This window comes from Sus scrofa, chromosome 13 (assembly GCF_000003025.6).
Source record: "Sus scrofa isolate TJ Tabasco breed Duroc chromosome 13, Sscrofa11.1, whole genome shotgun sequence".
Classification (NCBI taxonomy): Eukaryota; Metazoa; Chordata; class Mammalia; order Artiodactyla; family Suidae; genus Sus; species Sus scrofa.
In genome coordinates, this window is record NC_010455.5 from 81708310 (window position 1) to 81721610 (window position 13301).

The window sequence follows — 13301 nt, forward strand, 5'->3', positions numbered from 1 at the left end:
CCATGGCTCTGGTGTATGTAGACCAGTGGCTACAGCTCCAATTAGACCCCTAGCCTGGGAACTCCATATGCTGCGGGAGTGGCCCTAGAAAAAGGTAAAAAGATAGATAAATAAATAAATAAATAAATTTGCTAAAAATAGATCTACCATTTGATTCAGCAATCCCACTCCTGGGCATCCATCCAGAGGAAATCATGACTCACAAAGACACATGTACTCCAATGTTCATTGCAGGACTATTTGCAATAGCCAAGACATGGAAACAACCGAAATGTTCATCCACAGAGGAGTGGATCAAGAAGATGTGGTACATATACACAATGGAATATTACTCAGCCATTAAAAAGAACGAAATACCAGCATTTTTAGCAACATGGATGGACCTAGAAATTATGCTAAGTGAAGTCAGCCATACAATAAGACACCAACATCAAATGCTTTCACTGACATGTGGAATCTGAAAAAAGGACAGACTGAACTTCTTTGCAGAACAGATGCTGACTCACAGACATTGAAAAACGTATGGTCTCTGGAGGAGACATTTTGGAGTGTGGGGGGATGTGCTTGGGCTGTGGGATGGAAATCCTGTGAAATCAGATTGTTATGATCATTATACAACTACAGATGTGATCAAATAAATAAATAAATAAAATAATAAAATAACTTTTTATTATTAAGATCATTCCCTGCTTCACACCCCACAATGGCTTTCAAAGAATAAGATCCTTGCTGGGGCTTCAAGACCCTTTTTTTACTTCTCAGGCCTCAATCCCTGCTGTTCTCTCCCCTGCTCGCCCACAGTCTAGTTACAGGGGGGTTCTGATAGTTCCTGGAACACACCTAGCTATTGTGACCTCAGGGCCACATATCCCCTCACAGTAAGGATTCCTTGACCTCTCTGCCTAAAAGAGCTCCTGTCCTGAAGTTCTTTATCACTTCACCACCCATTCACCTCTCCTCCACACTCAGTATAATCTCTCTTATGTTTGCTTTAAGGTATCTATACAGCCAACTCTTTATTTTTGGCACTTTATTGATTTAATAATTCATTTGGCCAGGCCCACGGCATTCGGAAATTCCTGGGCCAGGGATTGAACCAGTGCCGCAGTTGCACAATGCTGGCTCTTTAACCCACTGCGCCTCAGAGAACTTCCATTCTTGGCATTGTAAATTAAGGTTTAAATCAATACAAATGCAGCAGTTCTAAATGCAGGCTGAAAAAGGAAAGTTGAATTGGATAACGAATTTGACAGTGTTGCCACTGCTGACATGATTTCCAAACCCTTGAACAATCTTTGGCAAAGTTCCAAACAAAATAAAGTACACTGTTCTTTCATTTGCACAATAGTTTATTTACATAATAGTTACACTCCCGGAAAATTCAGTGTTTATTAAAATCAAACAGAAAATACTTTTGTGTTTACATTTAAAACAGGATTAGGTTTTAGGCTCAAAGCTTTATAAACAAGTTTTTCACCTACTAGAATGGCAGGCAGGGCACTTGAGAATCATGTGCAATCCACAGGTCTTTCCCTGAGCCTTTTCACTCTGACCTTGCCAGCAGATTCCCCCGATCACTGTGCCAGCCAAATGGGCCCTCATCTGAACCCTTGTACACTGTTGGTGGGAACATAAATTGGTATGGAAAACAGTATGGTGGTATCTCAAAAAACTAAAAACTACCATAGAACTACTATGTGATGCAAAAATTCCACTCCTGGGCATATATCTGAAAAAAACAAAAACACTAATTTGAAACAATACATGCACACCAATGTTCACAGTAACATAATCTACAACAGCCAAGATAGATAAGAGTCCATCAACAGATGAATGGATAAAGAAGTGGTCTATATATACAATGAAATACTACTCAGCTATAAAGTAGGAGGGGCCTTGGGCCTCACAGGCCTTCTGCTGTGTGTCAGTGTTAGGGAGCACACAGTTGTCCTCCCTACTAGCCTGCAGGCTTTGGGAGAGCTGATTCCCATCCACTCCTGCATCGCCAGCATCCAGAAGGAAACCCAGGGCGTACCTACTCCATCAGTGTCTACAGAAGAAGTAAATGTGTATGTGCTTTAACCAGGGAAGAACAGGAGATGGAGCAGGCCTGAGGCAAGTCCTCCCCTCAAGCCTCACCTCAGTGCACTGCTGACCATCTGCGAGCCCTGGGTCCCACTGTGGGCCAGGTTCTGGGAGAGACTTGGGATGCTTATGTGCAAGAAAAATATCTGCCCCAGACCCCACACCCGTGGTGGCAGCTGTCGCAGCAGAGGAATGCATAGTACAGGGGAGGCGTGGGGGCAGAGGAGAAATAACTAACTCTACCTAGAATGGTTGGAGCTGGAGAACAAGTCCATGGAATGTTGTCTGAGCAGAGACAGCAAGAGTTGGCAGGAGTTGGCCTGGGTGAGGTGGAGATTGTTCCAAGCACAGGGAGTCAAGCTTGCAAAGTCACATTAGAAGAACTCCTTTTCCCGATAACCCTCAGGCACTACCCTCCTCTGGTCACCACAGTGCAGGGAGACAGGAAGAACACAGGATACAGATGGGGGAGGCAAGTTCCAGAGCATAACTTACTGTAAAAGACAAGCAAGCTGTATTCCCAGTGGTTAGCCCTCCCTCTCTCTCACCAAGTCTCAAGAACTGACCAAGTTCATCAGAGCTTAGAAAAGTCTTCCTGGGGAGTTTCCATCGTGGCTCAGCAGTAATGAACCTGACTAGTATCCATGAGGACAAGGGTTTGGTCTCTGACCTCGCTCAGTGGGTTAAGGATCCGGTATCGCTGCTACTGTGACATAGATCACAGATGTGGCTTTTATCTGGTTTCACTGTAGCTGTGGTATACGCCAGCAGCTGCAGCTCCAATTTGACCCCAGAATTCTCAGGACTCCCTCTCGACCAGGAAGAGGAATCAACCCAGTTTATGGACAGAGGTGCAGTCTGGGGTCTGGGTCAGGTGATCGTCAGTACAACATGGAAGATACCCTTGTCTAGGAAGTTCATGAGTGTTAAATGAGTGAATGCTCACATACCAGAGGCTCACTCCCAGGTGTTCCCTGCCCTGCTCTCCTGGTGTGAAGGTGTTACTATTACCCATGGACGTTTTGCTTCCAGCCATTGCCCATAGTGGGCGCCTCTGTGAATCAATCGCTCACCCAGCAAGAGTCACAGCGCACTCAAACCTGTTAACTAAAAAAACTTTACAAAGGCACTAATAGGCAAGGATAAGGCAACCAACAAGAGGTTATGAGCTACTGAAGTACCAGCTGTGCTGAGAAGCCCTTTCTACCCCAAGACCTGAAGGACAAAAGAAGAGGACAGAATTACTGGCATCCAGGAAAAGCTGGAACTGCAGCAGAAGGTCTGCCCACGAGGAACTATGGCTGTACATCATTGGTTCTCAGTAGAGCATCAGGTTCACTTTAGGGGGCTTGTTCAAATACAGATTGCTGGGCCCTCAGAAGGTTTGGAGTAGAACCAAGAACTAGTATTTCTTTTTCCTTTCTTTTCCTTTCTTTTCTTTTCTCTGCCATGGCATGCAGTGGCTTGATGTGGGATCCCATTTCCAAGACCAGGGATTGAACTGGGGCCACAGCAGTGAATACTAAACTACCAGGGAGTTCCCAAGAACTTGCATTTCTTTTTCTCTCTTTTTTTTTAAATTTCTTGTTCTTTTTTCTTTTTTTAAGAAAATTTTTGCATATATATTTTTTTTCTTTCTTTCTTTCTTTCTTTTCTTTTTTGCCCTCTCCACAGCATATGGACTTCCTGGGCCAGGGATCAGATCTGAGCTGTGGTTGCAACCTATGCATAAATAATAAATGTGACTTAATTAAGCTTAAAAGTTTCTGCACAGCAAAGGAATCCCTAAACAAAATGAAAAGACAACCCACAGAATGGGAGGAAATATTTGCAAATGAATCAACTGAAAAGGGATTAATCTCCAGAATTTATAAACACCTCCTACAGCTCAATACCAAAAAAACAACCCCATCAAAAAATGGGCAGAAAATCTAAACAGACAATGCTCCAAAGAAGACATACAGATGGCCAAAAAACACATGAAAAGATGTTCAACATCACTCATTATTAGAGAAATGCAAACCAAAACCACTATGAGGTACCACCTTACACAGGCTGGAATGGCCATCATCAAAAAAGTCTACAAACAATAAATGGTGAAGAGGGTATAGAGAAAAGGGAAGCCTATTGCACTGTTGGTGGGAATGTAAATTGGTGCAACCACTGTGGAAAACATTATGGAGATTCCTTAGATAAAAATAGAATTACCATTTGATCCACCAATCCCACTCCTGGGCATCTATCCAGAGATAACCATGACCTGAAAAGATACATGTACTCCAATGTTCATTGCAGCAATATATACAATAGCCAAGACAATATCCATTGACAGAGGAGTGGATAAAGAGGATGTGGTACATATACACAATGGAATATTACTCAGCCATTAAAATGAATGAAATACCAGCATTTTTGGCAACATGGATGGACTTAGAAATTATCATGCTAAGTGAAGTCAGTCAGACAGTGAGACACCAGCATCAAATGCTATCACTTACATGTGGCATCTAAAAAAAGGACACATTGAACTTCTTTGCAGAACAGATACTGACTCACAGACTTTGAAAAACGTATGGTTTCCAAATGAGACAGGTTGTGGGGTAAGGAATGGGCCAGAGGTTTGGGATGGAAATGCTATGAAATCGGGTTGTGATGATCACTGTACAACTATAAATGTACTAAAAGTCATTGAGTAATTTTTTTAAAAAAAGAAAATTTTTGCATGTATATATATTTCTCTTTCTTTATTTTCTTTTTTGACCTCCCCACAGCATATGGAGTTCCTGGACCCGGGATCAGATCTGAGCTGTGGCTGAGACATATGCCAACACTGCGGCAACACCAGATCCATAATCCATTGGGTGGGAGACTGAACCTGAGACCCAGTGCTCCAGAGACACCACCTATCCTGTTGCACCACAGCAGGAACTCCAGAACTTGCATTTCTAAAAGCTCCTGGGAGATGCTGATGCTGCTGGTGTGCTGCCCAATCTTTGAGAACCACTGCCTTGGAAGAACAGAACCACAGTGAGGAGGTATAAATACTCTGACCTCTCTCCTTCCGCTCCTAATCTCCTGCTGGTGTTTTCTGTTGCCTGGACCTGACCTGAAGCTAGAGGGAAGAGGCTGGAGAGAACCCACTGCTGAGGCACAGAGCAGGGAAGAAGATGGATCTGAGAGGTGAAGAACAAGGAATAATCAAAAACTCCCTAACTTTCCCCTGCCCCTTCACTTCCATTAGCCTGATAAACAGAGGACCCCATTCTCATTCAAATAGTTTTCTGCCCTATGACTTCCCTGAACATTATTCCTGAGTGCTAAAATACATTACATTTTGCTCAGAGGCTTAAAAGAAATTATGATTCTCTCAACTCAATTAAATAAATAAGCCATCATGTCTGCTTGCCCTACAGCAATTTTATGCATTGCCTGTGCTGAGCAGTGTTGAGATTCATATCTGGAATAAAGCTGTCATTCTTCCCCCCTTTTAGTTTAGCCTTTTTCACAGCTGTTTCTAGGAGGCCTGCTTTCTGATTAATGCATGACTCTTTTTTTTTTTCCTTAGAATTTAAGTGGGATTTTTTTTTAACCTAAGCAAGATAATAAAATAGCATTTCTTAAACCTCCTCACAGTGTGTCTTCTTATATCCCATGCTCCCAACGTTAAGGAGTAAAAACATTTTTTTAGCAATGAGCATGAGTCTCTGAAGATTTGGCATGAACAGTTCAAGGGGAAGAAAATCTGTTTAATTAAATTCCATTTTCTGTCTGTGAATGAAAATATTAACCGCTGTTAGTAATTCTTCTAAAACCCCAGGTCTCCAGAGCTTTCCCTGAGATCAAGATCGTTTATATACAGCAACTCCTATACCTCAGGTGGGATTGATAAGAGCAGAAGTCAGGTTTGGTAGGTGCTCTGGGCCAGGAGGGATGAAACTCGCCAGTGTATCTTGGGCAGCTTCTGAGTCACTGGAGACATTCCCTCCCATCCAGTGCCTTCAGCCACCCATCCAGGTTCCTGGCTGTTCCACCTTCCTCACTAAGTAACCATGCTCTTCGACTACAAAGGGGAGCAAGTTTATCTTTTGCACCAACTTTCATCCATTGATAGAAGAGAGAGGGAAAGAGGCTGAACAGGAAGAGCCAGTGGAATAAATGCAAACTCTCAAGAGTGGCTGTCACTAAAGCCAGAAGAAAAAAGTGTTTCAAGAAGGGAGCAGCTTGGAGTCAGTGCCCTTGAAATGCTTCTCGCACCTTGACTCAGGTTGGCCGTACAAGCCATGCTTGTGTTCAGTGTCCAGTGTACACACCTTCAAAGTGGTGGTGCCACAAGTCTGACCTCCAGCTCACAAGTCAAATGGATCACAGTCATTACCATTACTGCTGGGACGGGACAGCTTCAATTGGTTACCTAGTTTACAATAGATTTTATGTTAAAGATCATTGCAGCAAATCTATGGGCAACCTTCACAACCAGAAAGAAAACTCCAAGACAGTGAATGCTTTTGATGTGGAGGATTTGAGAGATAAGGCTGTGTACCAAGGTTGTTGGAGGCCAAAAAGTTCCCATTCTGTGATGGATCATACACAAAACACAAAGATGAGGAGACGAGCCAACACAGGACCTCTGATAGTCAAGAGAAAAGAAACTTCAACGGACAGTTTTGATGCTGCAAACCAATTTGTCATGATGTCACCTGACTGTTCAATGACTATCACTTCTGTCTAATCCACCGCCCCTGGGTTCTAGATATGGTATAGTGCAAACTGCAGCTTTCATATTCAAGGCATTTGCCCAACTTTTTGAATCACTCTGGTGCATAACTGTTTAAATTGAAAAAAAAAAAAAAAAGAAAGAGAGAGATAAAGAGGAAAAACCAACCCCATGACCTATGAGTCTAAAAAAAAAAAAGAGGAAATGGTCAACTCCTTTTAAAGCTATTGAGAAGTCAGGAAAAACAAAAACAGAAAAGTGTTTATTGGGTTGGGTAATATGGAAGTCATTAACAAATAGTAAGAGTGACCATTTCTGTACAACAGCACAACCAGAAGCCATACACCTGATGTGCCATCATCCCCAATCCTCACAAAAGCCCTTAAAGCTAAGGCTTTTGACTCCCCATATTACTCAGCATTGTGCATGGTATTGAAGCGCTAGAGCCCAAGAGCCTGGGTTCAAACCCTGGCTCCTCCACTTACTGAATGTAAGTTATTTAACCAGTCTGTACCTCAATTTTCTCATTTGTAAAATGAGAATAGTGACAATACCTCCTCCATAGAGTTGTTTGAGAGGGGTGTGATTTAACACAGAAGACATTTGAAGGCTTGTTAAATATTTATGATCTACCTTATCACCCTCCTCCTGGTATAGATAAAGAAACAGGCTCTCAAAGCTTTCTGTAGATTCCCAAGATGAATAGTGAAGGAAGAAGGATGTGAGTTCTGTTCTCTTGGACTCCACACCCTGAGTAAAGAATATGAAGAGTGCCTCCCACTTGGGCACCTGCACCTCAGATCCAGGTTTCTTTAAGAGCAAGAGGCCTCTTCTGGAGGTGAGCCAGGTGATCCGCAGGACCCAGGAAACAAGGCATACCCTCCTGGTAATACTCGGCCCCTCAGATGCCCAGAGCCTGAGCTGGACATTTATAGATCACATATGCACTCCTCAACCAGGGGATGTCAGCACCGTATCTAGTAGACAAGACCTATATACCCACATCCAGTAACTGGGGTTACTTAGTCACAGGTTTTCAGACAGGATTATCATCTAACCCCAACCTATTCACTCCTTTTCAGCCTGGAGACGACTTATCTATAACAAGGTTATTCATTCTTTTTCAATGTTCAAGTATTTCTAGGAGACTAGAAAGTAAATTACAGCACACGAACACAATGACTATTGCAAAACTCTTTAGAAAAGCAGCAAGATGTTCTGTGATCCAGAATCAAAATAAGGTTAACACCCTCTGATGTATCAAATTCCATTTCTGGGGATTAATCCTAAAGAAAAAGTTCAAGAGAAGGAAAGGAAATAATCAGCATGAAGATGCTGGATTATTTTGTGGAATATTATATAGTCAGGTTTTCATATTGCCACAGCAATATGAAAATTACTTATTCTTTAATGTGCAATTTGTGTTTGTACCTTTTTTAAATTTATTTTTATATTTATTTATTTATTTTAGGGCCACAGGAGCAGCATATGGAAGCTCCCATGCTAGGGGTTAAATCAGAGATGCAGCTGTTGGCTTACACCACAGCCACAGCACCGCCAGATCCAAGCCTCCTCTTTGACCTACACCACAGCTCTCGGCAATGTTAGATCCTTAACCCATTGAACAGGGCCAGGGATCAAACCCACATCCTCATGGATACTAGTCAGGTTCGTTATCACTGAGCCATGACGGGAACTCCTAAATTTTAATTTTATTATAGTTGATTTATGGTGCTTACAGCATAGTGACACAGGTTTTATATATATATAATATTTACTTATATATATGTATATATTCTTTTTCTCATATTACCTTCCATCATTGTGCAATTTTTAAAAATACCACATCATGTCTGTACTCTTATCATACAATAGGAATTGCACAAAAATCATGTATATAGGTTGGAAGGAAATAACAAAGAACATTGTTTTGGCCCACCTTCTTTCAACATCAGATTTATGACCTTGGGCAAGAACTTCAGCTAAGGCTCAATTTCCTCTCTGCAAAATGGATATAATAGTAATAAACATCTTTTAAACATATACTATGTGCCAAGCACTGTGTGTGCGAAATGCTTTCATATGCCTTACCTTACTTAAACCCTCAGTGACCCTATGAAATAGGAATGACTCTCATCATTTACCAAATATAGAAACTGAAGCCCAGAGATGTGAAGTGACTTGCCAAAGGTAACACAGGAAAAAGAGATGTAGAATCTGAATCCAGATTCCTTCCCAGCTGATCAGTAAGCCAGAACTCAGGATCATCAGGCTATAATTGAAGGTAATTGTGAATATTAAAGTTAATATGTAAAAAGCCTTTAATATGTAGTATCTGCTACATAGTTCCATTTGCCTCGGGGATCACTGGGTAATGAGAAACACCAGCAGTGAGAGAGGGGACACCAGAAGGTGCCCAGCTGTACAGGCAGCCTGGAAGGTCCAGACCGAGAGAATAATAATGATGATAGCTAATTGATATGAAGTGCTTGCTTTGTACCAGGCACTAGCTATCTGTTAACTCAATTAATCCTTCTAACAACCTTATGACATAGGCAGTATTATTATTCTCATTTAGAAGTAGGGAAACTAACACATAAGAGATTAAGAAACTTGCCTGAGGTCACATAGCTCATAAGTGCAGGAACCAGGAATCAAATCCCAAGCAATGCTGGTGCTCGAGCCCACTCGCTCTGCCAATTTGCCATAGCCGACTCTGTAAGACTGTACCAACTGTCTACCCCACAATGTGCCCATCTCACATCTAGGGATTATTGGTGAATATTTTCCCCATTTCATTGGAAGTGCACTTACTGTTGCTACAGTGTTTATATGTTTTCTTTCTTTTTTTTTTTTTTTTTTTTTTTTTTTTTGGCCTTTTGCCTTTTTAGGGCCACACTCATGGCATACGGCATACATTAAGTTCCCAGGCTAGGGGTCAAATCAGCCACAGCTGCTGGCCTATACCACGGCCACAGCGATGCGGTTTCAGAGCCATGTCTGTGACCTACATCACAACTCATGGCAATGCCAGATCCTTTAACCCACTGAGTGAGGCCAGGGATCAAACCCACATCCTCATGGATGCTAGTTGGATTCATTTCCTCTGTGCCACAATGGGAACTCCCTATATGGTTTCTTTTAAAAATAAAAATGTCTAGGAGTTCAGGTTAATGATCCATCTTGTCTCTGTGGAGGCACCGTTTGGATCCCTAGCCTGGCACAGTGGGTTAAAGATCCAGCATTGCTGAGCTGTGGCACAGGTCACAGCTCCACCTAGGGTTTGATCCCTGGCTAAGGAACTTCCATGTACCACTGGTGCAGCCAGAAAAGAAAAAAATAAAGTCTAAAAGTGGGCAAAAGACTTGAGAGACATCTCACCAGAGAAAACTTATTTACAAATTGCCAATATGCACATTAAAAAAATGTTCAACATCACTAATCATTAGGGAAATGCAAATGAAAACCACAATGAGCTACTACTTCACATCCATAAGAATGGCTATCATTTTAGAAAATAATAATATGGAATTCCCTTCGTGGCACAGCAGAAACAATCCAACTAGAATCCATGAGGATATGGATTCAATCTCTGGCCTTACTCAGTGGGTCAGGGACCCAATCGTGAGCTGTGGTGTAGGTTGCAGACATGGCTCAGATCCCTGCATTGCTGTGGCTGTGGTACAGGCCAGCAGCTTCAGCTCAATTCAACCCCCAGCCTGAGAACTTCCATACACTGTGGGTGTGGCCTTAAAAAGCAAAAAACATAAAATAAAATACAAAAAAATAGTAATAGAAAATATGAAGCGTTGGCAAGGAGGTAGAAAAGCTGGAAGTCTGCATTGCTGGTGGTAGTGTATAATGGTGCAGATGCTTTGAAAAATGGTTTGGCAGTCCCTCAAAAAACTAAACATAGAATTACCATATGCGCTAGCAGTTCCATTTCTGGATATATATTCGAAAGAACTGAAAACAGAGACATGAATAAATGTCTGTACCTGCTCATAGCAGCATTATTCAGAATAGCCAAAGGGTGGAAGCAGCCTGTTAGGGGGTGAATTGTACCTGCAAACTCATTTGTTGAAGTCCTAACCCCCAGCACTTCACAATGTGATTATAATTGAGGACAGGCCTTTAAAAAGGTAACTAAGGTTAAATGAGGCCATTAGCTTGGGCCTTAATCCAACATGACTGGTGTCCTTATATGAAAAGGAAATTTAGACAGACACACACAGGGGGAGGACCATGTGAAGATACAAGGAGATGACAGCCATTGACAAACCAAGGAGAGAGGCCTAAGAAGAAATCAATCCTGTCAACATCTTTTTATTTATTTATTCATGTATGTATGTATGTATGTATTTGCTTTTTAGGGCCGCACCTGTGGCGTATGGAAGTTCCCAGGTTAGGGGTAGAATTGGAGCTACAGCTACTAGCCTACACCACAGCGCACAGCAACGCCTTAACCCACTGAGTGAGGTCAGGGATTGAACCCACATCCTCATGAATACTAGTCGGATTTGTTACCGCTGAGCTCAACAGGAACTCCCCTGTCAATACCTTGATTTGGGATCTCTAGTCTCCAGAACTGTGAGAAAATTAATTTTCTAGTTCAAACCACCTAGTTTGTAGTACTTAGTTATGGCAGCCTTAGCAAGCTGATATAAAACAAAGTATCCATCAAGAGGTGAATGAATAATAAAAATGGGTCACATACATATAATGCAATACTATTGAGCCTTAAAAAGGAAAGAAATTCTGACGTATGCTACAACACTACACTAAGTGAAATAAGACAGTCCCCAAATATTATGTAATTCCACTTACATGAAGGTCAAACTCATAGAGACAGGAAGTGAAATGGTGGTTGCTAGAGACTTGGGTGAAGGGGGAGATGGGAGTTAGTGTTCAGTGGGTCCAGGGTTTCTGTTTGGGATGATGGGAAAGGTTTGGAGACTGATGGTGGTGATGGGTGCACAACAACATCAAGGTACTTAACGTCACTAAACCGTACAGTTAAACAAAATGCAATGAAAAATTTCATGATATGTGTATTTTGTCACAATTTTTAAATTTAGATAATAAAACAAGAATTTCTAATAACAAAATAAAATGGAAACCATATTAGTACAATTAGGAAAACAGGAACCACTCTAGAAATCTTAAACAAAGAGCTATTAATACCAGGAATTGTTTACACGTTGTTGGAAGGTGCAAAGGAGGGAAATCACCAAAAGATTAGCAATTGAAGGGTGACTACATACTAACCCATGAACTGAAGATGTAAAAGAGATGACGCTGTCACCCAGGGTCCAGGAACAGCACACTTCTGAGGCTGCCATAGCCAGGAGCCTGCACTTGCTGGCCTGAGCTCCTGCCCCCACTGTGCCCAGAAGCCCTATCAGACACTGCAGGGAGGAGTTCCCGTTGTGGCACAGTGGAAACGAATCCAACTAGGAGCCATGAGGCTGCAGGTTCAATCCCTGGCCTTGCTCAGTGGGTTAAGGATCCAGCGTTGCTGTGAGCTGTGGTATAGGTCACAGATGTGACTGGGATCTGGTGTTGCTGTGGCTGTGGCTAGGCTGAGGGCTACAGCTCCAATTCGACCCCTAGCCTGGGAACCTCCATATGCTGTGGGTTTGGACCTAAAAAGACGAAACAAAAAAAGAAAAGAAGAGAAACTGGAGGGGAAAATGGCTTCTCCCTTTCACCTTCCAGTCTCTGGCCAGCGCCTATCATTGGAAGATCCTAACGGAAGCAAGCTGAAAAGAGATTTCAGGAAATGCAGTTTGCAAGCCTCCGCCTAGGGGAGTATAGAGGGCAAGCTGATTGACAACAGACTCTATCCAACTCATAGGTCTTCAAACAATGTGATTGCAGAGAAGGGAGCGGCAATGGGAAAGAAAAAGAAATTCATGGGATTACTGCAGACCTTTGCTATCTTCTATCAACCCTGCTTCCAGGTTTTGTGGAACTGCCCTTTACCGATCCATGGGATTATATGGGACTGTCAATCAGGGAGGATATCCCCTCCCACTCCACAGGGGTGCCAAGGGGTCCAACAAGTCAGGCTCTCACTCCTACTTCCTTGGGCAGTGATCAGTTTGGGTACAAGCATGTGATCCAAGCAGGCAGGAATATTCACAGGCATTGGGGGAATTGCCAGGAAAAAAGGACCTCTCACTTTAAGAGATCTTGTGCTATAAGGACCCTGTAAGCCTGAAGGTGCTGCAATCACCTCCCTACTAAAGAGAGAAAGCCTGCTTTTTTTTTTTTTTTTTTTTTTTGCCATTGTGTCAACTACTGGTTAGTGTCGGATGCAGGATAAATTAAAAACTCAAATTGAGAGTTTCCATTGTGGCTCAGCAGGTTAATAACCCAACATAGTCTCCATGAGGATTCAGGTTCAATTCCTGGCATCGATCAGTGGGTTAAAGATTGGGCATTGTCATAAGCTGTGGTGTAGGTTTCAGATGCGGCTTGGATCCAGAGGCTGTGATGT

The 13301-nt window shown here is 42.4% G+C and overlaps 1 pseudogene; it reads left to right on the forward strand.

Moving 5' to 3' along the window:
* LOC110256508 lies at positions 4843–8305 on the forward strand (annotated as a pseudogene).